The 23906-nt window shown below is 38.4% G+C and overlaps 1 long non-coding RNA gene across 1 annotated transcript; it reads right to left on the bottom strand.

Moving 5' to 3' along the window:
• Positions 1-3473: 3473 nt before the first annotated feature.
• LOC135448651 (uncharacterized) lies at positions 3474-20737 on the bottom strand. Its single transcript, XR_010440546.1, has 3 exons — positions 20573-20737; positions 17159-17230; positions 3474-3623 (listed from the first exon to the last, which is right to left on the bottom strand). It is a non-coding gene; the product is annotated as an uncharacterized LOC135448651 (long non-coding RNA).
• Between the last annotated feature and the right edge of the window lie 3169 nt (positions 20738-23906).

Here is a 23906-nt window from a genome sequence, read left to right as displayed (position 1 = left end):
TCAAAACACAGAGAAATTTACTAACCTGTTATTTGCCTTTAGATCTCCCAGAATCAAAATAATTAGAATTTAATTAGAATTAAATTGTTACCACATCAAATAGTTAAATGCATTTTTCACCTGTTTCAAATTACTTCTGGTTTAAATTCAACTGTAATATCTTTTTGAATATCATAACCTTTTAAAATATAGAAATCTGTGAACTGTAAAATACTATTATTTCATTTTAACAATATTCCACTTTTGCCTCGATTGCATGGAAATGTGCATTGATAATGATTCCATTTTAGGTGCCTTTAATTGGTAAGAAAACAGTATCTCTCCCTTTGGATGAAAAGAAAAATATTGAAGTAGCTCGTATAGTTACTTCTTTTTTCCTTTAAAACTATACATGAGGATATTCAAAGGGAGAGAGAGAAAGCAGAAACATAAAAGATGCAACATTTTCTCTTCTGAGAATTGTCATCATCTGCACGCTGCTGGAGAAACTTAGATCCATCACAACTCTTCTGTGCTGGGCAAGCCTTATCACTGCCAGACAAAGGCAGCTCACCTACTGCCACACAGACTGCAATTGCAAACAGTGATAGAGTCACCTAGACCAGAGCTCTCCAGAAGCACCTTCTGCCTTCTCTTTTGCCTGTCCAAATACCCAGGTTGTGAACCTCTGTACCAATTCTCATTACAAAAAATCTCAGTGATTAAGCCCATGACTTTATCTAAGACAATCTGATTACCTACAGCCTGCCTGTAGATACCTGAAATTAATGAGGTAGCAACTCCCCTCTTTTTATGCAGTTTCTCTGCCTTGCTGTCCCTGGCCATAGCTAATACTTCATTTACTCAGCCTTCTGCTGGGGTTTCGTGTCTCAGAGGGTCTATAGTTATACTCCTTAGATAGATATTTCTTCTGATGAGGAATTTTGTAGCCCATGCCTTAAAGGCATTCATTCAGTAAGTTTTCCAGAACTTCAAGTCTTTGAAGACAAGTTTCTAGTGCAAAGAAAACTACCTGTTGAGATTTGGTAGTGGGATTTGACAGTATTGCTCCAAGGTTCCTCGCCGAAGAATTGGTTTCTGTCATTAGCCAATGAGAACAAGAAACTTTCAAGGTCTCCATGCTTTTGCACAAGTAGGGCTTGTGAAGCAGATATTACTCAAAGCAGTAACAGTGCCACTGATCTCAGCTTAGCCAAGCACTGCACAAATCAACTAAGCACAGCCCCAGTTAGCACTGGAAAATCACTTGACGTATGACTTTGAGCCACTGTGATTGGAGCGCACAGGCTGGGTGCTCAAAAATGGCTTGTCATTGCAGGCCTTTGTCCCACCATGGCCTCCTGCTGACTGATCCCTTAAGCAATAAAGGGCAGCCATTTCATTACTTTTCTTGACTGGAAAGGATTAGGACAACTGGGCTCTGAGAACAGTGGCATCCAGGTTCCTCCTCCAACCTTCTTTCTGTATTACTTTACTGATGTGAACATGGCAGGTAGGGAGCATTTTCATATTCTGGGTCAGTTACAGGCAAAATACCAAAGCAACGCTTTATCAAATCCTAAAACAAACCCTAGAATATGCTAGATCTTCTCTGCACTTCAGAGGCCAGTATCGTAAAATATTCCTACATAATGCTTCACAATATTTGCTCTAAGAAAATGAATGCATTGTTTGTAATAGCTATGGAGTATAACAATATGTCCTTGGCTTTCAAAGTCATTTCTGATGACTTCTATTAAAACAGTTCATATTCTATTTAATATTTTCATTTTATTTTACTAGCCAAGAAATTAAACTGCCTTCTTCAGAAACATCAATATGATTTAAAGGAAGTTACCTGGGTAAATAAACCCAGATGGCTATTATTAATTTGAAAATTTGCCTTTGCTGCTGTAGGCTTTACATTTAAAAAAAATCAGTAAGAAATTGAAAAGATTATTTCTGAACTTAATAAAACAATTACAGATTTTAAAATCAAACAAACAATTAAAAATGCAGTGCATCAGTAGTTTCATTTCTAAGAAGGATAAACAGCAGTACAACACTTCTGAGTGCGTATAATGCAAAATCAAAGAAGGCAGGAGCTCCAGTTTTAGGAGGGGAAAGAGCATTCTTCTTTCAAATAGTTCTGTCTCTTTGGTTGTCAACAGCACTGATTTAAAGTGTCCTCTGAAAAATCTTTTAATTTAGCTTTTTAAGCTATTCAGTTATTGAAGTATGACCTTTTCACATTTTAATAATCTGGAAATTGCATTTTTATCCATAGATTATAAATTATCAGATACCAATCAATTTCCCCATGCCAGGCACAATGTATAAATGAAAGCTGCTCCAACTACCTAATTTTATATTGGGGTCATGATTACTTCATCTCTTAAAATATCTAACAGATTGTAGCCAAAATCTATTTGATGAGAAAATGTTGATAAATCTCCACTGCATTATCAGAATTGAATTTTAAGGCTTGCTAAGGATTCAAGTTTGTGTCCATTTTAAAAAATGAAGCAAAGCAAACAGTAAGAACCGCTGAAAGAAAAAAAAAAACACAGAACAGAGTCTCACTTCATGATTTACACACCCTATTCAGCACAGGTATGGCAAAGGTCCCAGAACACTGTGTGCACTTCTGGAGGCCAAAGTAAGAGCTAACCATTATAAGGTGAGGAGATAAATCTTTCCTCATGAGATCATTTACGCATTCTTGAAGGTCAGATGATGGAAACACCACTAAGATGAATATAAAATACAAAATGCTTTTAATTGTGATCAGTGTTTGCCTGATCATATTGCTGACCCCTATAACTCTGCACTCTACTCTCATTCCAGCTTTAATGACATGAATCTTATCTGGATTTTTTTACTTTTACTTTTAATTATATAGCATATTTTTGCAGGAGGCCTTGGAGATGATATTTCTCTAGCAGAACTATTATTTGAATCTGAATCTATGAGGATGCTCACTGATAGCTTGAATATCTCCTGTCCATTGTTAAAATTGCCTCATTTTTTAATGTGGTAAGAAAAGCATATGGTAAGAAAAGCTTAAGAATTCAGATTCTTTTTAAACCAGTGCATCAGAGTCTTAGACATGCTTAGTATTTACCCAGATTTTCTATTGAAATGAAAGGCAAAGTGCCCACTGGCTTCAGGTGGAGCAAAGATAGGCCACCACTGAGGGTTTTCATTAATCCTTCCTTCAAGCACAAGACACAGTGCACATCTGTTGAATAAGTGCCAGTATGAGCCATATTTTACCTTACTACCTTAGTGTGTATTCAAGAATGATCAGAAATGTTAATACTATGTGAATTTGAAATCAAAATCTTCTGAATGTCAGGTTATATTTATAAACTAAAGCCTTATTCTGCTAATGCTTACAAGCTGACTTTACACACATAGGCAGATTCTAACACTGAGGGTATTTATAGGATTGTTTTTAATCTCAGGGCTTGATGTTTTCTTGAGTGGTTTTTGTTGGTTTTTTTTTACAAGGCAGCAGGCAGAAATAATATTTGATGAGTCCTATTTCCTTGAAAAATTGAATTTGTCCCCTCCATGGATTTGTCTTATTGTATACAATTGCTACAATTTTTCTTTGAAAGCGGCAGGACTCAAAAGAGTACCTAGAAGAGAATGAAAAAGAAATAAATTCTGAAAGGCTCATATTGTGCTAAAAGGCACAATATAAAACTTCCTACATGGACAACAAATGGTGCCGGGTTTGTCCATTCCATACAAATATCATTAGATGATGTGATCAATATTTTTATGTAGTATGTGTCATAGTAAAAAAGAAAAACCCAATTTTGGCAATATCTTAAGAAAAATAGGTTAAAAAGTGATGGGCAGTAAATTTCTTTCTTTTTTTTTATTTCTTCTTTTACTATATAAAAATTAGCCAACAAGTGTACTAATTGCCTGTCCCAAGCACACCTGTGGAAGAGCCATTAGCTTAGCCCATTTTCACTTGGAGATGTAACACATTATTATTATTATTATTATCCTCATACTCAGCAGTCATGTTAGAATACCTTTGTAATATCATTTGGCAAGTAATATTGCTGAAACTGAGAAATATAGGACTAGTAAAGAAAATACTTTATATGACTATTTGTGGGATCTCAGGATCTGAGTCCTGAGATGCCGAGCCACCGAGACCACCCTTGGGGGGCTCGGGAGTCCTGGAATGTTGCCAGAAGTGTCTGGTGGCAGGACTTTGACCCTACACGGGAGACAACACCTGTATGAGCATAGGAGGGCTTCACTGGGGTGAATGGTGAAGGGATTAGCTAATTAGAGGGTGAGACACAGGGTTTAGGATTTATGTACAGGGGGGTTTAGAGAAGTAAGATGGAGGAATTGGGGCGTGTCCTGTCCTTCCTCTTCTTCTTCTTCTTCTTCTTCTCCTCCATCTTCTTTGGTGATGGTGGCACTTTTGGATTGGTTATTACTGAAAGTGCACCGGGTAATAAGAATAAATGGTATTGGGGAAAAATGATAAATATTGTACACGTAACCATGGGTATAAAGATAGGTGGCTGTACGGAGGGCGGCACAGTGTGCTCATGGCTGACTGCTGAGCAGATCTCTGTCGGGCTGAAAGAACATCTTTTAGATAAACAATTAATAAACATAAAAACCGAAAGAAGAACTGAAGCCTCTTCTCGTCCTTCGATACGCGGGCTGTCCCAAGGCCACTCCGGGCCTTTCCAGGCCCTTCAAACAACAGAAAAACCGACAACTATTTATCTTAGTTTCTGTACATGAGAACAGAGATTTCCTTTTGAGAAACTAGAAGGTTTTTTCTTATATAAAAAAAGTGTAAAAATGTATCATTGTTGATTTGGAAAATACAGCTGAAGGATTTCAATATGTAGGAAGACTAAGCAAATTAATCAAAATTCTTTTGAAGATGCCTAAGCTTTCAGACACCAATATTGCTGAATAATTGGTTTCAAGACGCTGCATGAGAAAAAAATACCTTCTCCTTTTCAAAATTTTTGAATACATTTGCACATTTCTTATCAAATAATATATTAGTGAAATCTATACCTATGCCTAAAAACACATTATTCAACTTTTTTTAATAACTGAACTTCTGAAACTGAATCACACTGCATCTTTACTTAGCGAGGCTTCTTGGGAAAACAGAACTTTCCCTTAGGCTTTGAAAAACACATTTCCTAGGCTTAGAAACATCCTGTCATGCACTGTGGCATACAAATAAACACAAGACATACAGCAGGAAAAAACTCAAGATTTTGGTGACATTTGGTATATTTTTCAGTGCCATAAAAGATAACCTTGTACCAGAGGTGCTAACTACTAATCAGATATAGTAATGCTTCCTAAAATTCCCTATTCAAATTTCCTGTTATTTATAGTTTCCCTTCGTTCTGTGCAGTGATTTAATAGCTACATCACAGTATTTGTTTAGAAGGTGAAAAAAACCCACTTTTAAATAATCCAAAGGAGGAACAGAAAAGTCTTAGTATTCTCAGTCTCTGCAAAATTCACCTTCTGCTTTTGTGGCTATTTTAATGTGAGTGTCCAGTAATGATGATAGTGGGTTTAGTTAGCAACTAGGAAATTGTGAGTTCTCAAATATCTCCAGAAGACTCTAAACCTATAAAAGAAGCTATTTTTGCTGTGTCTGATTGTTTTACATGTTCTATTTCATCCAGCTCCAATGCATGCCCAAGGTAGATTCCATTCCCCTGAGAAAGTGTATATTTGGCATGGCTATCAGTTACATCTATGAAGAGAGTAAAGAAAACAAATGCTCCGTATACCTTCAGGCAAACATTCTTAAAATGCTTGTCTATTCTATCAATGTAACATAGTCTGGTTTTCTGTGCCTGTGCTATCTAGGCAAAGAAAATTTTAATACTGAAGTTATATCCAACTCTTTTACAAGGGAGCTTATAAACATATTAGAAGACTTTGGAGCAGGAGTTGTGATCTTGGAAATTATAATACCATTCTCTCCTCAACAGTGTTAAAATCCTTAAAGAGTTTAAGATACAAGAAAATGCATTTCTGGCATTTCTTTTTAAATGCTGTCAAAGTCTAGCTGAAAACTTTGCACCATTTTTTAAAATAATCCAAAGGCCAAAATGTCACTAAATGTTTTGATTTTCCTTTCATGTTTAGAGCCTTCAGAAAAAAATCAAATATTTCTTGCATAATTCAGTGAATCTTTATGATGCATTGGACACAGAAAACTGCAGATTAGACACAGAAAACTGCAGAAAATTAGATTGATCCATGAGAGATTCATGAAATCTGCATGAAGTTTGGTACTCTGAATGGAAAAAGGCTTGCTAGCTGTATGCAGTGAATACAGTTCAAGAAATAAATTATAAAAGCAGCAACTCAAAAGAAAACGTGGGAGAATTTGTGGTTGCAGTTATGTTCTAAAAACAACCTACAGAAGCAGGCACTTGTACAAAGTCTTTTTTAAAAAGTGGTAATTACAAAACTGATTCTGTATTATTGCCTCTTTCATTTGGATAATTTTGGCTGGATAAAATAAGTAATTACAGCACTGCCAGCACATCCAGAAGCTGTGAGAATTATACAGGGTCAAAGCCTGTGGCAGTGAAGGCCAACCTGCCTTCCACTCACCCTGTAGCCAGCACCTCACTGGGAGTTACAACATCCTTTCCTCCCAGAGTTGTGCTAGGATCCAGCCTCCCTTCTGCTCCCAGGTCCCAGTGAACATCAGCAGCCAGGCCAACATTCACCTGAGATTTTATGCATCAAGGTGATCTGCTGATAACAGTGGCTGCCTTGCCACAAAAGGCTTCTGCCACCACCTCTCTTTGTGGGCTTTTTGAACTGTGAAACTCAATATGGCAAAAGTTTTTTGATTCTTTCCAGAAGACTTTCTTTTCTTTCTTACTCCTCCCACCAATGAACCGTGGTCTCTGCATTCATCTCTGCTTACACAGTATGTGCAGACATTTCTCAAGAAAAGGCCAATAAAAATGTTCCATCCAACTCCTACAGAGAAGGAAGCACCCAAGATTCATAGGTGTCTGTGGTGATGAAAGAATGGCAAATGCCAAATTGGTCCCAAAAAAACCCTCAAAAAACTACTCACTCAACATGGGAAAAAAAAGCTCTTAGGGGTTTTCAGGGGTTTTAGTTTTGCTTTTCACTATTTTTTTTTAATTGCTGCAAGCTGCACTTCAAAGCAGAAGCAGAAGGACACAGAATTACTGAGTTTAGAAGTGACCTTTGGAGATCACCTCGTTCAAATCCATGATCATCTGGAACAAGTTGCTCTCCAGGAATGTTGGCTCCAGAGCCTCTCTGGGTGCCCTGCTGAAGCATGAATTACCTTTACAGTAAAAAATGGTTGTTTCTTCTGTTTGAGAGGAATTTCTTCAATTATTTTTTCCTCTTTACTTCTTGTACTTTAACTGGATACCAGTGAGTAGACTCTGGGTCTGTTTAATTTACTTTCCTCCATCAGGTATTTATATACCTTTATGAGATCCCCTCTGAGTTCTCCAGACTAAACAATCCCAGCTCCCTCCTCATATGCCAGCCTCCTCTCAAATATCAGATGCTCCAATCTCTTAGTCATCAGGTCAGAAACAATCAAAACAGAAGCAGCTGACATAAGAGCAATGAGAGCAGGGATGCCTACAGTACTGCCACCCACATCACATAATGAAACAGCTTTGTTGGGTTCCTCAGTGTCAGCTCTGGAGACAACAAACACAGAATGCAGTCACAGGATTAGCAGATTTTTTGAGTGGCCTGAATATAAATGAACCAGTCAGACAAACTCAGAAACTTCACAGCTGCTAGGGTTCCTGCCCTGAACTAAAATATATCTTAGAGGAATTCATTAAGTGACAGTCAATGAGAGTAGGGAACCAGCAATGCAAGAGTGAGCATGAGCTAAGGAGTCCATGTGGGGAGCAGGACCTTATGCTTGATAGGAGCAAGGCACAGTCAGTAAATGGCTGTGGAGAGATGATCTTTGCAGTAACTTTCTGAATGGATGGGAGAGGACTAAACCACATCGGTCAAGCCTCAAAAGAGAGCAATACTCAGAACACAAATATTTTGGACAATAGTTTTAGGATAGAGAGTATAAAACTTGAAAGAGCTTTCTATTTCAGAAGTAAAAGGCTGATAAGTCAGATGGGCAAATGGACCAAGAAAGAAAATGCTCTCAAATAGTGCATCATCATGACAAGTAGACTGTTACTATGGTCAACGTTAAGTGAGAAATCAGGGAATAGAGAGGGTTTAAGGAAAACATTTAAGAGTTCTGGTTTAGATATTCTGGGTTTATGGCTAGACATCTACAAGAGATCTCTCTCACAATGAGCCCAGTTTTCAGTTTAATTTGGATTACATTGAGTAAGCCCAGTGCTGAGTGGTAGATATGTGCAAATATTCAGTATAGAGACTGGCACTAAAAAGACTGGCACTAGTGGAGGTTTTGGGGCAAGGGCTGGACTCGTTGATCTTGAAGGTCTCTTCAAACCTAGTGATTCTGTGATTAGATGTGAATAGGAAGGGTCACAAACAAGTAATGGGCAGGACAGACACCAGGCCAGGAGGGGATGGGGTGAGAGGATGAGGAGGGGTAGAAGAGGGGGGAGCAAATGCCTGTTTAACCAGTAAGTACTTTAAAGGTTTATCCCAGTAAACCAGATAACATACATGGGGTGTGGGTGGCGTAGCAGTGAACGGAAATGTGACCTTTTATATTACTGAGTGGGTATATTTGCAAATATCCTAGAAAGAGGTAGTAAATCTTCAGAAAATGTAGACCATTACCTCCATAGCTCCAAAATTCACTTAGTATGTTCTGCCCAGTCAAGGAGTTCCTCATGTATATGAAATACAGAAATATCTAGCATGGGCAGGTAGCTAAAGTAAGAAATCAAAATATCTATTTACAAAAAATTATGTTTTAAGGAAAGACCTAAAAGATGGCTCATGAACCCAGTATGTATCTTCTCTGGATGCATAACATAACCTGCACTGACACTCCACACAAGCCAATCCAGGATTCTTCCTGTTCAAGTGTTGCTAAGCAACATCACTACCCAGCAGCAGGGATGTGGTATGAAGAACTGCCTGGCTTTATAATCATTTATCATCTAATCTATAAACACTTTTCTGAAAAATGGACCAGAATTTTGCAGACTGTGGTGGTTGCTAACTGGTTTTGTGGTTTTGCTTTAGAAAAACCCATCAGACATAATTTGGATGTTCTATCTGCCAGACAGCCTCCCTCTTGTACAATTTGCTTTTAAAACTGTCTTCTGTTTATCTTTTCATAGTAAAATCTTTCATTATCTTCCCTTAAAATTATGTGTTTTACAATGAATCCTTCATTCTATTCTCTTTGTCTGTTTTGTAAAAGGAATGCTAGATAGCAAGTAAATATTTTCAAATTAACTTTCACTAACTCAGCACTTTGTAAATTTCAGTTGATGTCACAGAGAAGTTGTGAGGACTCTAAGACACATCATCACACGAAGAATCTGTTCATCCCAAACAAACAAACTACCTTTCCAAGCTCTGTAACCTATTACATGCCAATTTCCCAAGAGTTAAGGTATGTTTGCTTTACTGAAGTGTATAGCTTTTAAGAAAATTGAAATTCCTAAAACAATTTACATAAGGAAAATCAGATTTGCAGCCTGGGGTACTTTTACTGGATTAGTGTGGGAAGGAACAGAAGGAGCTGGACTTCATCATCTCAGTTCCAGGCAGTCCTGCATGCAAATAGGTGCCCACACCTCGTGTTGCACGTGCTGTGAATCTGGACCATTCCGTGCAGGCTTACTCACATGGCAAACTGACAAGCAATGTGCTCAGAATAGGCTGTCACTGCTTACTGAACCAAAGAACCTCCTGTGAGGGCAGGTCATCATCAGTCAGTCCATCTCATAAGTTCGCTCTATTCCAATGTACAGCATGTACTCTGTACGCTTTTGTTCTGCAAGAGAGCAGCAGCTGCCAGATGTATTCCTGGCATTGGGAACACTGAACAGAGCTCTTGTCCTTGTTCTTATCACATGGCTTATGTCCCCTTGTTGTGCCCGTGCTGCAGTTTTATGTGCAACAGGTTCCTGCAGGGACTGAAGACACTTGCCTTTTTTTCTGGAGATCCTCTAGCTGTATAACTGCTTTAAATAAATATTTATGTGTGCATATACAATTTTATAGATTATTATCAATCTCTCAGCCTTGTTCCTGAGATAACGCATTTAAATAGTTTTATTTCTTGCTTTTGGATACTTATAGCTATCAATCATAAGGAGACCACATATAATGAAACCAGACTAGAGTATGTTTTACCTGAGATTAAAGACAATGTAACACCATTATGTAAATGATGCCATTCTATGGCTTTTGCTTGGAGCTCTTCTATTGGACTATGAGGATGTCTTTCTATAGGTAAACCTTGCTCTTCATGATCCAGGGATGTGTGATGTGCAGATTGCTGCTCAGTTGGATCCATGTGTGTCCATTCTACAAGCCATATGTATCTCTTGCTTATCCTTGTCTCCTCTTGATAGAAGAAAATTCAGGTATGTCAGATATCTCAACATTTTGTGCCACTCAGTGTCTTGGAACTTCAGGACCATCAAGTTTCGATAAATAGGTAGAGCAGGGTTTTGTCTACCACTGTCCAAGATTTAGGATCTTCCAGATGCAGCAGCTCTAAGCTGTCAGGTTCTCTGTTGTTCCCAGCAGCAGTCAGTGCTACCCAGAGCACTGCACGTGTTCTGCAGTTTTGGGGTTTGAAAATATCCTTCTTCTCACTAGTATCTATGTCCTGGAAGACAATATTGTACCAACACCTTCTGTCAACACAATCCCCACAAGAACAACTTCAGCTGGAGGGCTGTTGTGCAGTGTCTCACAGCTGAACAGCACAACCTGGCCACCCTGTCAAATCAAACTCTTCTCTTGCAACCATTTTTATGAGGCTTAAAGTCTGATATGTAAAAGCACAGTCCTGAAAAAAACAAACAAAAGAGCCCCACACAAATTCAGCCAACTTAGAAAATACTAAGGAAAACACATTACTTCTACAGACCTAGAGAACATATTGTAAATTACACTGCATGACCAGCAAAAGAGACAAAATGTGTAGAACAACTAGCTATTTTATTACCATATGCCTCAATGCTCTACTACACTATAAAATATGTGAAATAACTGAACCAGATATTGTAGGTCTGTGTGCAGATGAAAACAATATACTGGTAACATTTCTGTAATAATACAGGCATGGTGCCAGACTACTCTGTCAGCAGTAAACCTTGCTGCCTAATGCCTTTAACATCTCACCACTTACTGATCTCAGGCTTGAGTCTTGCTCTTGAGAATTCACATTCTCATTCTTGGGGCCTTACATGTAGCTGAAACTTTTGATTCGTGCTACAAGGGTTTCAGGCTTGTGGAATTCTATAGTCTGCATACCAGTACACATTTTCTATGCAGAGATTGCTTGGTTGTGCAAAGCTTTCAAAGTTAATAGATGTATTGGTTCGGTGTCTGCAAGTGCTGTGTCAACAAAGAGTAGGCATCAAATAAAAAATTTGCTATACAAAAGAGTTTTTCTACTGTCCTGGTTAGAGAGAAAGGGGTTTAATGCTCTGTGTGTGACAGAGTTATTTCTTCTACACCAAGCCCATCATCACTGTGGCTGTGGGTTTCAGCAGGAAGAGAAAGGGTGCAGATAATGAGTGAGTCATCATCCCTCGCTCTCTCCAGTGAAGGGACTGTCACCATCCACCCCTGCAGACTCAGTTCCTCTGCCACCCACACGTTGCCCCCTCACTTTTTCTCCAGTGTGACTGCAGACCTTTGGTGCTGAAAGGGACAGCGGCGCCACTCCCCGACACGGTGCTGAAGGGACAGCTCTGAGACACGGCCAAACCCAAAAAGGCTGAGGTGGCTCGGAGTCAGCCCTGGAGCAAGAACGTTTCAGAGGTAGAGGTAGCAGCTGAAGCAATTGCATGGGTATGAGCTCAGCGAAGTGGCTGCAGATGCCTACTCAGACCACCTCACTTAAAGGCATTTCTTTGTCCTTGTTTTTCATTGTTTTCATGCTGTGGGAGCTCCCCCACCATATCGCCTCTGTTTCACAAATACCACCTGGGCAATGCAACCATATTGCCTTTTTTCCCCAAATACCACATGGCACAGGGCATGGGAATCCATCCATCCATCCATCCATCCATCCATCCATCCATCCATCCAGGTCCATATTGCCTTTGTCTGGGGAAACCACACTGATGCATCCTACAGGGAGCATCCACAATCTTGGTTTTGTTCTCAGTGAGTGGACAATATCTTTTTGTGGAAAAATCACCTTCTCAGGTTTTGTATACTTTTGCTAATAATGTTACTGTTGTTACTGTGTCTTTTTTCATTGCTTTGTGCTTTCAGTAAATTGTTACTTCAACCCCTGTTATTGCCTTATTTTTTAAATTTTGTCCCCCACTTACTGAAAGTGTCATGGAAAGGGAAGTGGCTTATTTGGAGTTTAATTCCCTGCTGATCTTAAAACCAGTACATCCACAGAATTAAAATCTGACTCAAGATATCCATGATTCAGAAGAAATTCCATTAGTTATAACTATTACGGAAAGAACATCTACTACCAGCATGCTAAATTTTGCATTATCATATGTGCTGAATAATTCCAAGTTTCCTAGAGACAGACAAAAATCCTTTCTCCCAGGGATGGAGAAAGAGATATTCAAATTCTGATGGAGATACCACATCAGAAAACAATAAAAAATAAGCCAGTTTCCCAAGGGGAAAGAGCCTTGTTCAATGTTCATTTTGAAAAGGCTCTGCTCCAGATAACACTTTGACACACATTAGTTCTCGGCTTCCTCCTTTCTCATCATGATTTTTTTACCCCCTTCTCCCACTTTACATGTCTGGCAGCATGCTATCACACCCAGGGAACAGCTCAGCTCTGCAAGCAGACCCACACAGGAATTCTCTTAGCTGCCCTTGATATTGAGACATGCCTGGAAGGAGTCTGCAGTTTCTACAAGTGCCATGAATAAATATGGCAGCAAAAGCACTAGGCCTTGTGCAAGTGAGATTCGGGGATTCTTGAAGAGGATTTATGAACAGATCTTCCCATGTATCCCTCCAGTTGTTTGTGTTAAGAAGACGTGCAGGTGGTGGGTGCCACAGACCAGGCCAGCATGGTGTCTAGGCACAGCTTCAGAATCAGCAGAACATAACATGGAGAAGTTGTTACCTCAAGCTTCCCAAAGTTCCGTCAGCACTTAGGTTAGAGTACAGTTGGATTTAGTGGTGTTTTATAGAGATCTGCAGAACACAGTCTGACAGAGCAAGGTACAAGAAAGCTCCCCAGATCCCCTCAGTTACCAGCTATAAAGCTAGCCATGAGCACACTCCTATCTGCTATCCATAAACCTGCCTTGTTCATACAGCTGGTCCAAGTGCCCCCAATCACAAGTTAAATTTACAGCTTTGTCTGCCATTTCCTCAGAGCCTGGGTCTTCTCACTTGGGTGTGTTACACTGACTGTGTGGTGTGAAATGTTTCTCAGATTATGTGATAGAACTCTGCAGTCCAAATTGAAGCTGCTCCCATCAGGATGGTGGGATAAGCACAGTCACAGAATCACAGACAACACCCTGACCTTTTTACAGCCCACAGAGCAAGTTCCTGTGTTGCAAACTGGCAGGTATAACTGAATGTCACTGCCTGCCGGGCAGCCAGGAGCAGCTTTTTATCATGACACATGATGGAGAATGTGAGATCATGTCTTCTCACTCTCGCTAGCCCACTCTCATTCTAGTTGTGAAGGAAAGGGAACCCTTGGGAAAGGATTTTCTTAGAGATGGGAGACATACTATTTTTGGTTTTGCAGCTTTGAGGACTGTCTCAAGTAGCATCAATCAGTTACAGAAAACTCAGCAACAAATTGAAAACCACTAATGGAACACTGCAGTTGATCCTCACTATTAGTAGCCAAGAATCATGCATAATGCAACAGCTGTTGTTAATTGCACAGGTACCCAATTATTTAAATAAATACGTTTTGCAGATTTTTAAAATGCATGGCAGGACAGTGTAATAAACTGAATATTTATTAACACTCTCTCTAAAGTGAATATGTTATGAGGCATTGCAGATGCTTTTTTTAAATGTATCAAAACAATTCAGAGCTCTATTATACCCATTCTAATTTAAGCATATATTATATAACATGCCATTTTTAATGGATGAAATAGAGAATCTTTAAAGAGTGATATATACCCCAGAAGAAGTATGATGGAAAAATATCAGAGGAAAAATGGGCTTTCTCCCTTTTTTTTCTCCTTCAGTTTACCATCTCTGCTTCTGACAGTGCTGCAGGTGGTCAGCTTAATTATTTTCTTTTCTGTAGCTAGTCAGTCTGTCAGTTCCCATTCTTGTTTCAAAGGTCATAGCAGTAAAGGAGGGTGGGGGGAAAGGAAGGAAATTGAATAGGGCAAACCCAAAATCTGACAGAACTCTCAAAGGCAATGATGAATTTACATGTTAGATGCCTATTTCTATTGGCAAAGACCCCACAAGTGTCAAGAAATATAAAGCAAGGTATTTTTCCCTTATTTTGACTTGCTGTAATAACATCACCTTGTATAAATGAGTGGCAGAAACTAATTATTTTGTCAAACCCTGTACTAATGAGAAATGCATCAAGGTCTCAATGGGTGAGTCAAATTATGGAATGAATTAGATTCTCACCCTTTATGTTGCATCAAACTCTGGCTGATTTAATAATTCTTTTAAAATTCTTGTCTTGCTTTGCAACCAAACAGATTTCCTGGACATTAGGCTTCTATTTCATGAGAAGACCCTTATGTCATTAATAGAAATATATCCAAATTGGAGCATGGTCTCTTGGTTGAAACCTCACTATGGGGAAACAAATTGTCTTATCAAAACACAGAAAGAAAAGTTGCTTCAAATAGAACATTGACTAGAATCATTGATATTTGAGCATTTCAGGTTAGTTTCAAGCGCCCTTTCAAGAACTTCATTCCCATTATAACTCAAAAGAGACCAAGCCTTGGATGGTTCACAGATGTTCATTCTTTAAATTATTGAACACTTCTATTATATACTCAGGAGTTCCTAGTAAGATAAAGTTTAAAAATTCCATCTTTTTAATATTATGCATGAGTTGGATGGAAATGTAATGTTGGCAACATGTTTGAGTGGTTATAACATGATGACTAGTGAAGTGCTGTGCATAAACATGTTACTCTACTCTACTATATTCATTCAGAACCTTATTCCTTTAAATGAACAAGATTATTTGCAGTGAAGACACTAGCAAAATTAACACAGACCTAACCATCATAGCTGTAACTGCAGATAAATAAAGCAAAATGGGGGACAGATGACTTTTCAATAAGGAATAGGCAACTGGAGTATTAGTCAAGAGTAACTAAATGGACAAAGGCTCAGTGTAATCCCTAGAAAGGAGAATAATGGAAAAGAACCTGTAGCATTATAGCCCAAAACAAATAAGTGAACAGGAAAAACAGGCGATGAACTTCTGGGGGAAAAAAAAGAGGCAACAAATACAATTTATTACAAAGCACATTTCTCACCAAAAAAATGTTACAATTTCTGAATACATTAGAACAAGGCAGCTGCTCTTTAGACCTTCACACTCTGAATCAAAGAATGCAGCACATTTCATTGAGTCAGTATGCTGGTTCAGTCTGGGATAGAATTAATTTTATCCACAGTAGCTGGTATACAGCTGCATTTGGATCTGTGCTGAAAGTAGTGTTGATAATACAGAGATATTTGGGTATTTCTGAGCAGTGTTTACACAGAATGAAACCCTTTTCTTCTTCTCACACCACCCCATCTTGGATATCCAGGTTCAGGATATCCAAGAAATTTGAGGGAATCCAGATGGAGCAGCTGACCCCATCTGATCAAAGAGATATTCCATACAGTATCCTGTCATGCTCAGTATATAAAACTGGGAAGAGAAGAAGGAGGAAGAAGGGGTCTTCAGAGTTCTGGAGTTTGTCTTCCCAAGTAACCACCACATGGGATGAAATGCTGCTTTCCTGGGGATGGCTGAACACCTGCCTGTGCATGGTAAGTGGTGAATTAATTCCTTGTTTTTCTATGCTTGTGTGTGTGGCTTTTGCTTTACCTATTAAATTGTTTTTATCTCAGCCCATGAATTCTCTAATTTTTTCCACTTCTGATTCACTCTCCCATCCCACCAGGGGGAAACTGAGCAAAAATTGGTATCAGGCTTATTTGTTGACTGGGGTTAAATCATGACAGTCAGCTTTCAAAAACAGAATTTTCTCTTTAATATGGAAAAGCAGCAGTAAGTGTGCCACTTCATATCAGCTTAAGATTTCTTTCTAAATGCTGCTAGATACCATAGTTTTGCTGCTGAAGGGCATTTAAATAAATAAAATAACTATGATATTTTATACATTTATGACAGACTCCTGGTCCTTCTAGCATATTAGCCCTTTTGCTGAAAATCTGAGTGATGTAGATTCATTTGCTAGTGTTAAAAAAAAAAAAACCTGTGAGCATTGAATATTCTCATTCTTTAATTTATTTTTTTTCCTGATCCCCAGGACACAGCCAACCTAACGTCACTTTAGCATGACCCAAGATTTCTAAGCTGCAAAGGGCTTAGTGAGTAGAATTAAAGTGTTTGCTGAAGTACTATCCATTGGGATTTGGGAGCACACTTTCTTTCTAAAACACAGAGCCATCTCATGCTAGGCTAAATTAATGCAGTTACTCTAGTTAAAACTAAAAGTTACCTTTAGCTAACAGTAAACCTTACTTTATGGCAGTCAAGGTCTTAGTCTTTGAATTCATACTTTAGAAAATACACTTCAAAATTACTTCTATTTTCCAATTATATCATAATAGTTGAATATTTCTTTCTCTGAGATTCTGTTAATTTTCATAGTCAAGCTTCCTTTTGCGACTCAAAGCAGTTAAAGGGAAGGATTGTCACTGAACTCAGAGTAGCAGAAAATTGAGCCAGAAATGTCACACAGAGGCAGTACCAGAAGAAAGGCTTCCATCAAAGCAACAAGCAACTCCTTTCTGCTTAAATGAACAACCTTACCTCTATATTAGTCTCTTCATGCTTGCCACAACAGTAGATCAGCCAGCATATCATCATTAGAAGTTGTGCCCCCTTAAAGAAGGAAATTACATGTTGTCAGAAAACATAATACGAGAAAAAATTTCTTAGCAAATCATATATGATCAATAACTGTACTGTTTAGGTTAGCTCATGCTCTCCCACTGATACATGCTTACCTAAACAGAAGGCAATGCACCAAAGACAGTACAATAGGAGTATCAGTGAAGTTTGGGTAGAATTGCCAGTCTTTTATTATTTAAGAGGTAATTAGACACAAGATACAGAACTATGACATGAGCAAATAATCATTCTTCCTTCAACCACAGAAATCATTGTTGGCCATCTCCAGGCAAGTATGAAACACTGAAAGATCAGGTGCAAAATAAATTGTTCTGGGAAAATGGATGTTTTCAGAGTTTATCAACTTTATTTCTCAAGTACGCTATGAGCCTAATTTCTGCAAAGTTATTATTTTTAAAAGTGAGAGGGAAATGGTTAGCACTAGCAAATTCAACAGGACTTTAGCTACTCTGGATATTCATGTCACAATGCAATGATGTTGACAGTTAATCTGCCAAAGTAGACCTGATCAACTATATCCAGAAACCTGTCAACATAATTTCTAGACTGAAGTACTTAGTGCAGTTTGGCAATTACATGAAAAGGAGAGATTGGATATTATCTAATTTGGTTTGTGTAAAGAAATAAAGGGAATTAATGGTTTAGTGTCACATACTGTCATAGTTTCAGGCAGGACCATGGTGTCATTCAGTATCACCCCACATCATTGCCAGGGAGGTGGGAAAGGGACTGCCTCTGGCTTCTGATAAGAAGATCCTGACTTCTGGTTGAAAAAACTGAATTTCAGGATTGTCCAGCAATGCTCACCATCCTGGAGTCCTTAGTGAGCATTTCACATGTAAATCACTTCCTCTTTTGTACACTTCTGTTCTTAGTATTGTTGTCTATTTTCTTATCTCATTGCTGTTTCCAGTAGATTGTTCTCTTCTCAACCCCTGCTCTTTGCCTTTTGTGCCTCCAATTCTCCTTTATGGCCATCCTCACAGGGTGGGGAGAAGTGCAGAATGGAGGTGGAGAAAGGGGAGCAAGCAAGAAGCAGTGTGGTTTAGTCTTCGTTGGAGAAATAAATTGAGGCAGCAACTTGTGAAATTTCACCTAGGTACCCTGAGCTTTTTACCTACCCAAGTAAAAGAAGGTCTCAGAGCCAACTTATCCTCAAAGATAAAGAATGAAGAAAGGCTAGTACCCCCATTAACAGAAGTTGAAGCCTCAGGGATAATAGAAGAAATAGCCCATGTAGAGACAACAAAGAAAACTAGTGGAGATCAACACTCCACATGTTAATGTTGTAATTGGACCAATTTCCCATGAGGGGTGGGAAACTTAGACTGAAGGTGTAGCTGCCAAGGGATCCCTCTTCAGAGTCTTATGGTTCAAGCTGTTCCTACCACTGTATCACCCAAATAAATTATCTTATTGCACTTAAAGACTGAGATTTTGCTACAGATACTTAGGATAGAGAAGCATCATTAAAGGTTTGCTTCTTTTAAAGACCAGCAAGCCCAGTGCAATTATAGTCTTGGCATATGCGAAGAACAAAAATGGCTTAAATTTAAACTGAAAAGTAATTTGGATAACACTAGTTATGTTTTTTCAAACAAATTCAGTCAATTCCTCTTCCATTTTATTCCGTATCTCATTTATAAGAGACATTAGAGACAGGATATAATTTGTGATGATGCCCTATATATGCAAAGGGAGTATAAAAGCTGCTTGTTTAAGTTTTAAAAACCAGTCTAGAAGTCCTGAACAGGTAAAACCTACATACTCGAGCAGCTTAAAAATGTTGCCACAAATTTACAGGATAACAGAGGAAAGAACAGAAAGCAATTGCACAGGAGAGTGTTGAGAAATAAAACTGCTAATTCTTTTCATCTAGGTTATAGTTCTCTTCTTCTCTTGCTTTTTCCTGCTTCCTCTGCTCTTTCTATCCCTTCTCCTCCCTTCCTCACTCACTAGTGATTTCATGCTCTGTCTGCAAGCTTATTCTGTTTCAGCCAACTACTTAGTATCCATGCGTGTCAAAAGGAGCAAACGGAAATGTGAACAGCCCCCTCCACATTCAGTGGCTGTACATCTTTGCTGCCCGTGGTCTGGAGAGTCTCAATCCAGTTTTGTATTGCCAGACCATCTATTAATTCACACTACTTAAGAGTTCCTGGATTCTAGTACCACAACACCACAATCACTACCTTCCCTTTCCCAAGGCAGCAATTAGCCTCATGTTTTGACCACTAAACCAATCAAGGGAGAAAAACAAAGCTGTAGAGCTGGAGTGACCAATACCACATATCAGTGAGAGCAGTAATGCTGAACAGCAGATGCAGCCAATAAACACTGTTCACACAAACTGAAATTCATTCTTGTGATATAGCCAATCAATAATGAATAGCAAATAAATTAATGAGATTCAAGGTCTGTTTACAAAGCACAAATGAAAAGACTGAAACTGATCATTTTAATCATTTGCATCTAGGTGTTTCACTACATTCATGTAGGGAATGATTTAAAAAGAGCTTAACATAAATGCACAAATCTCTGCTGCCCCAGGCCTGACAGAAGTTCAACAAGTCCTGAGCTACATCTTAAGCTACAACAGTAGATCAGCTGTATCAGGGTATCTGAACCACTGACTCACCCAATAATCAGGGTTGTGTATCTCCAGTTAGTTTTTGTTATGGGAGAAATGTCAAAAGTTTCAACTGAAAAAAGGAAAAATGAAATCACATAAAACATAAACCTGTTTACAATAATTTTTTAAATTACTTTTAAAATTTTTTGTAGAATACATTGAGATCTGTGGATGAAATATCCTCAGTAAGAGTGAGGTATGATTATTGGTGCCTCCTGATGGAAGAAATGTCTTTTATTCAGATTTTTTTATGGTGAGTGGAATGATTGGGCTCACGTTCAGACACAAATAAAAAATATAAATTCTGGGCATTTCAATGTAAGAGTGCTAAATGAAAAAAAAATGTTAATATGAATATAGCATTCCTTCTCCAAGTCTTTATTTCCTACTACTTCCACGTTCATTTATATCCAGGAACATATTAAGAAAAGACTTAGTGATAACAAGAAGAGACTCTCAAGTATAGGTGCAGTACCAGTGGCTCTGTTGTCATAAAACAAAAGGGTAGTGATTTTACTGATATATGATGTGATTAGAGTTACCTGTGGAGGACTAAATAAAGTACCCTTCTCTGTAGAAAACAGTGATTTCTGATACCAGGTACGCCATTAAATACCATCTTGAGATAGCATTAATCATTCTTTTTTCTCCAAGCTGCACACATAATATAAAGTGCTTACCTGTACCCTTCCTAATATTTTTCCATGCTAGCCCAGGTGATGTAGACATAGCAGTAAACATGTTGGATTTCTGAGCTGTTAGAAGCACTTTTTGCTGGTTAACATCCAGAGATGTTGCTTATTGACCAGAGATGAGCCATCCTCACCTGTCATTCAATGTGCACATTCACCTCTCCCACTGCTCTAACTCCCTCCTAGATCACTGAGGGCAAATAAGTAATAGAGCTACCTGAGTTGACTCACAGAAAAGTCAGGGTGGGCATAACAAAACCCTTTTCAATTACAGGTGTGTTATGTCACTCAATTTAGCACTCTAATTACTGGTAGCTGAGCTAGAAGAGTTGGAACATTTTAGCCTAAAGAGCAGTGAAAAGTGAAAACAGATCCTACAAATCCACAGATCCTACAAAGTTTTGTCATTGTTCCTTCACAATGCTGCTGTGGGACTCCTAGACCTAGATCAGCTCTCTCTAATGACCTCTCAATGGAGTCTACATGCTGGAAGAAGCAGTGTAGGGAGGTGGCATCTGCTTGAGGTATGGCAACACTGTCCCCATGTGAAACCCACTGGCCCATCATACCGGGTCAGCACAACCTGAGGGGTGGAAGTTTGTAGACTGATGCCTGCCCAAAACCAGCACCCAGAAGAATGAAATTAAATATCACCCCACATCCATAGATACGAAGTACTATACACCACCTTACGCCTTGAGAAAACACCGAGTGCCTTTACTTGGAGGGGTAGAAGATGGGGGAGATGGGAATTCAGTATGAAAATGAAGTTATGCCTACACTTGAAACTATTTAGATGGTGACTGAAAAGTTGAGGCTTGTTGTAAGGTACCCAGAACTGGCCAACCTGTGATCTGTCTGGTTCATTGGCCATATCTTGTTTAACTGCATTTCTGCACTTGAGGACTGGGAATTTTGCTGACTATATGGGAGAGGTCCCAAGAGAATTTGCTAATCTACATAAACAGTGTAGAAGCTATTTTATTATTCTTAGAAAAAATAATGGGTATAATAATAATAATAATAATAATAATAATAATAATAATAGGAGGAGGAGGAGGAGTAGGAGTAGTAGGTATGTATGTTCAATCAACTATAGCTCCAGAAGTGTTCCTTGCAACTTTCTTGGTAAGATTTCACATCCAAAATTTTATGTTTCCCAACAATTATTGTAGGGCTTATATTTTATATTGTCCCTTTTCTCTGTCATCTTAACATAAACCTATTAAAAGTATTTCAGAATAGCATCTATCTGTGCAAGTGATAATCTGTCCACTTCTAGCTTCAGGTGCACTATGAATCAAAAGCATACAAAAAAGAAAAAGATAAAGAAGAGCAAACACCACAGGCACAGTGGTAAATCTGCCTGGTTTTATGTAAGATAGATATTAATTTCACTTCAAGCACCAGGATGAATCAAATAGAACTATCATTCATTACAGCATTGGGAAACTCGAATATTTACACCAGCCAATTTCATGGAAATGTGCTGCATGTTTTCTATGTATTTGCATTTAAGTTCCCTCAATCAATCAGATGAAGTAAAATGCTAAGTGAAACTCAGCCTCAAACAAGATCAAATCTAGCAAAAATATTGTGTTTCCAATGAGCTTTGAATCCCAAATACAATTTAACTCAAATTCACCTATCTTGACGCATTTTCTCTAGCTTGATCCACATGTTTATGCATCAAAACCACAATATATGACAGGAGGCTGGGAAATCTTGTCAGTGAGCTGGAAACCATTATAAAACAAATCCTGTCTGTGTAAAAGGACAATGAGGTTAAACTGGTTTATTGTGCAAACAAAAATTGCTAGTGATTTTGGCTGTCTTCACTATGGTTACATGATAACAATCATTGGGTATCTCAACTATGCAGAGATCTAATCACTAGATTAGATGCAGTACATAATCTAAACATGAGTATCTGAAAAATCTGGCCTTTTCAAAGAATCTTAAGATAATATCTCAATTTTAAGATGCTTAAAGTCAACAATCATCTTTGAAAACACTGCAATGTGGTTTATGCTGCAGGGAAGGCTTACTAAAATGAGAAGCTCATTTTTAAATTATTCGTGCTGTGAGTGTGTGATTCTAGATACCACAATAACCATTTATTTTCAGGTAGCGTTAGCATGCTAACAAATCCTGTCCATCACTGTTTGTGAATCACTAATGCATTCTTAATATCTGATAAAGCAGAGCCTTAGGGTGCAAAGTTCTATTAACATGCTAATGCATCTTGTCCCTGCTTACTTTAGAATTAGAAAGAGTAGGGTTTAACCAATACAAGGCCATTTTTCATTTTGCTAAAGCCATTAGCACTGAGAAAAGTGATAGAGATGCTGTCTGTCAATTAACATTTCTTAACAACTAAGAGGTAAATATGACAAAAATACTGCCTGTGAAGCAGTATGGGAGAAAGTCAAACTACCATAGCCCCTAACTGTCTTTAGAAGCCCCAATAATTTTGTATTATTTGTAATACATATACAATTAATAATTATTTGTATTCAGCATGTGCATCAAGAAATTTTGCACTTGGCTCTATGCTTCATGGCCCAAAAATCTCAATTATTCTGAGCATCTTTAAAGTTCAATATGATGAATTTAAAAAGGAGTAATGATGTTTCTCTGTTCCAGACTCAGAACTTTCCTTAGCAAATGTTACTCCACCCACAGAATTTGCTTTGAATACAGTATCTTAGCTCTCCTCAAATTTTCTGGAAGATACTAAGGACTGTTTCTTTCCACTCATTTGAAGGTGAGTTACTCCCTGAAATGAGTGAAGCTACATTTGTTTAGAAACAAGATTTGTTCTATTTAAAATCAGGCCACTGATGAAGAAGGAAGTTGCACAGACCATATTTTCTACTGTTTTACAGAGGCAAAAAAGAGTGTCAACACCTTGCTCCATAACAGGGAAGTCAAAGGAGGAGCAGGATAAAATGTCTGCACTAACTTAGGGATTTGGCTTTGTGAAGGGAAATAGGACAACAGCAACACTGTTCACCAGCTGCCCTGCTAATTAAGGGTCATGATACCCTCTGAGTAGTCCTGATGAGCACAGAAAAGCTGTCTGATTTTGGCAGAGCATACAACAAAGAGGTCAAAACTTATGGGTCTAGCATGGCCCAATTTCTTCCTGACAAGGGAAATTGTTCTTTCATACGCATCCCCTGGGCAAAGAGAGAGACTTGATACACAGCAAGGATTAGAGGAGGATCAGTCCCTGGTGCTGGAGATGCACAAAATAGCAAGGCTATTTACACAGCCTTGCTTATTCTATGAAACCATCCAAAGAGCCAGCTGCAATCCT

This window comes from Zonotrichia leucophrys, chromosome 5 (assembly GCF_028769735.1).
Source record: "Zonotrichia leucophrys gambelii isolate GWCS_2022_RI chromosome 5, RI_Zleu_2.0, whole genome shotgun sequence".
Lineage (NCBI taxonomy): Eukaryota > Metazoa > Chordata > Aves > Passeriformes > Passerellidae > Zonotrichia > Zonotrichia leucophrys.
This window is presented reverse-complemented; position numbering and strand designations above follow the sequence as displayed.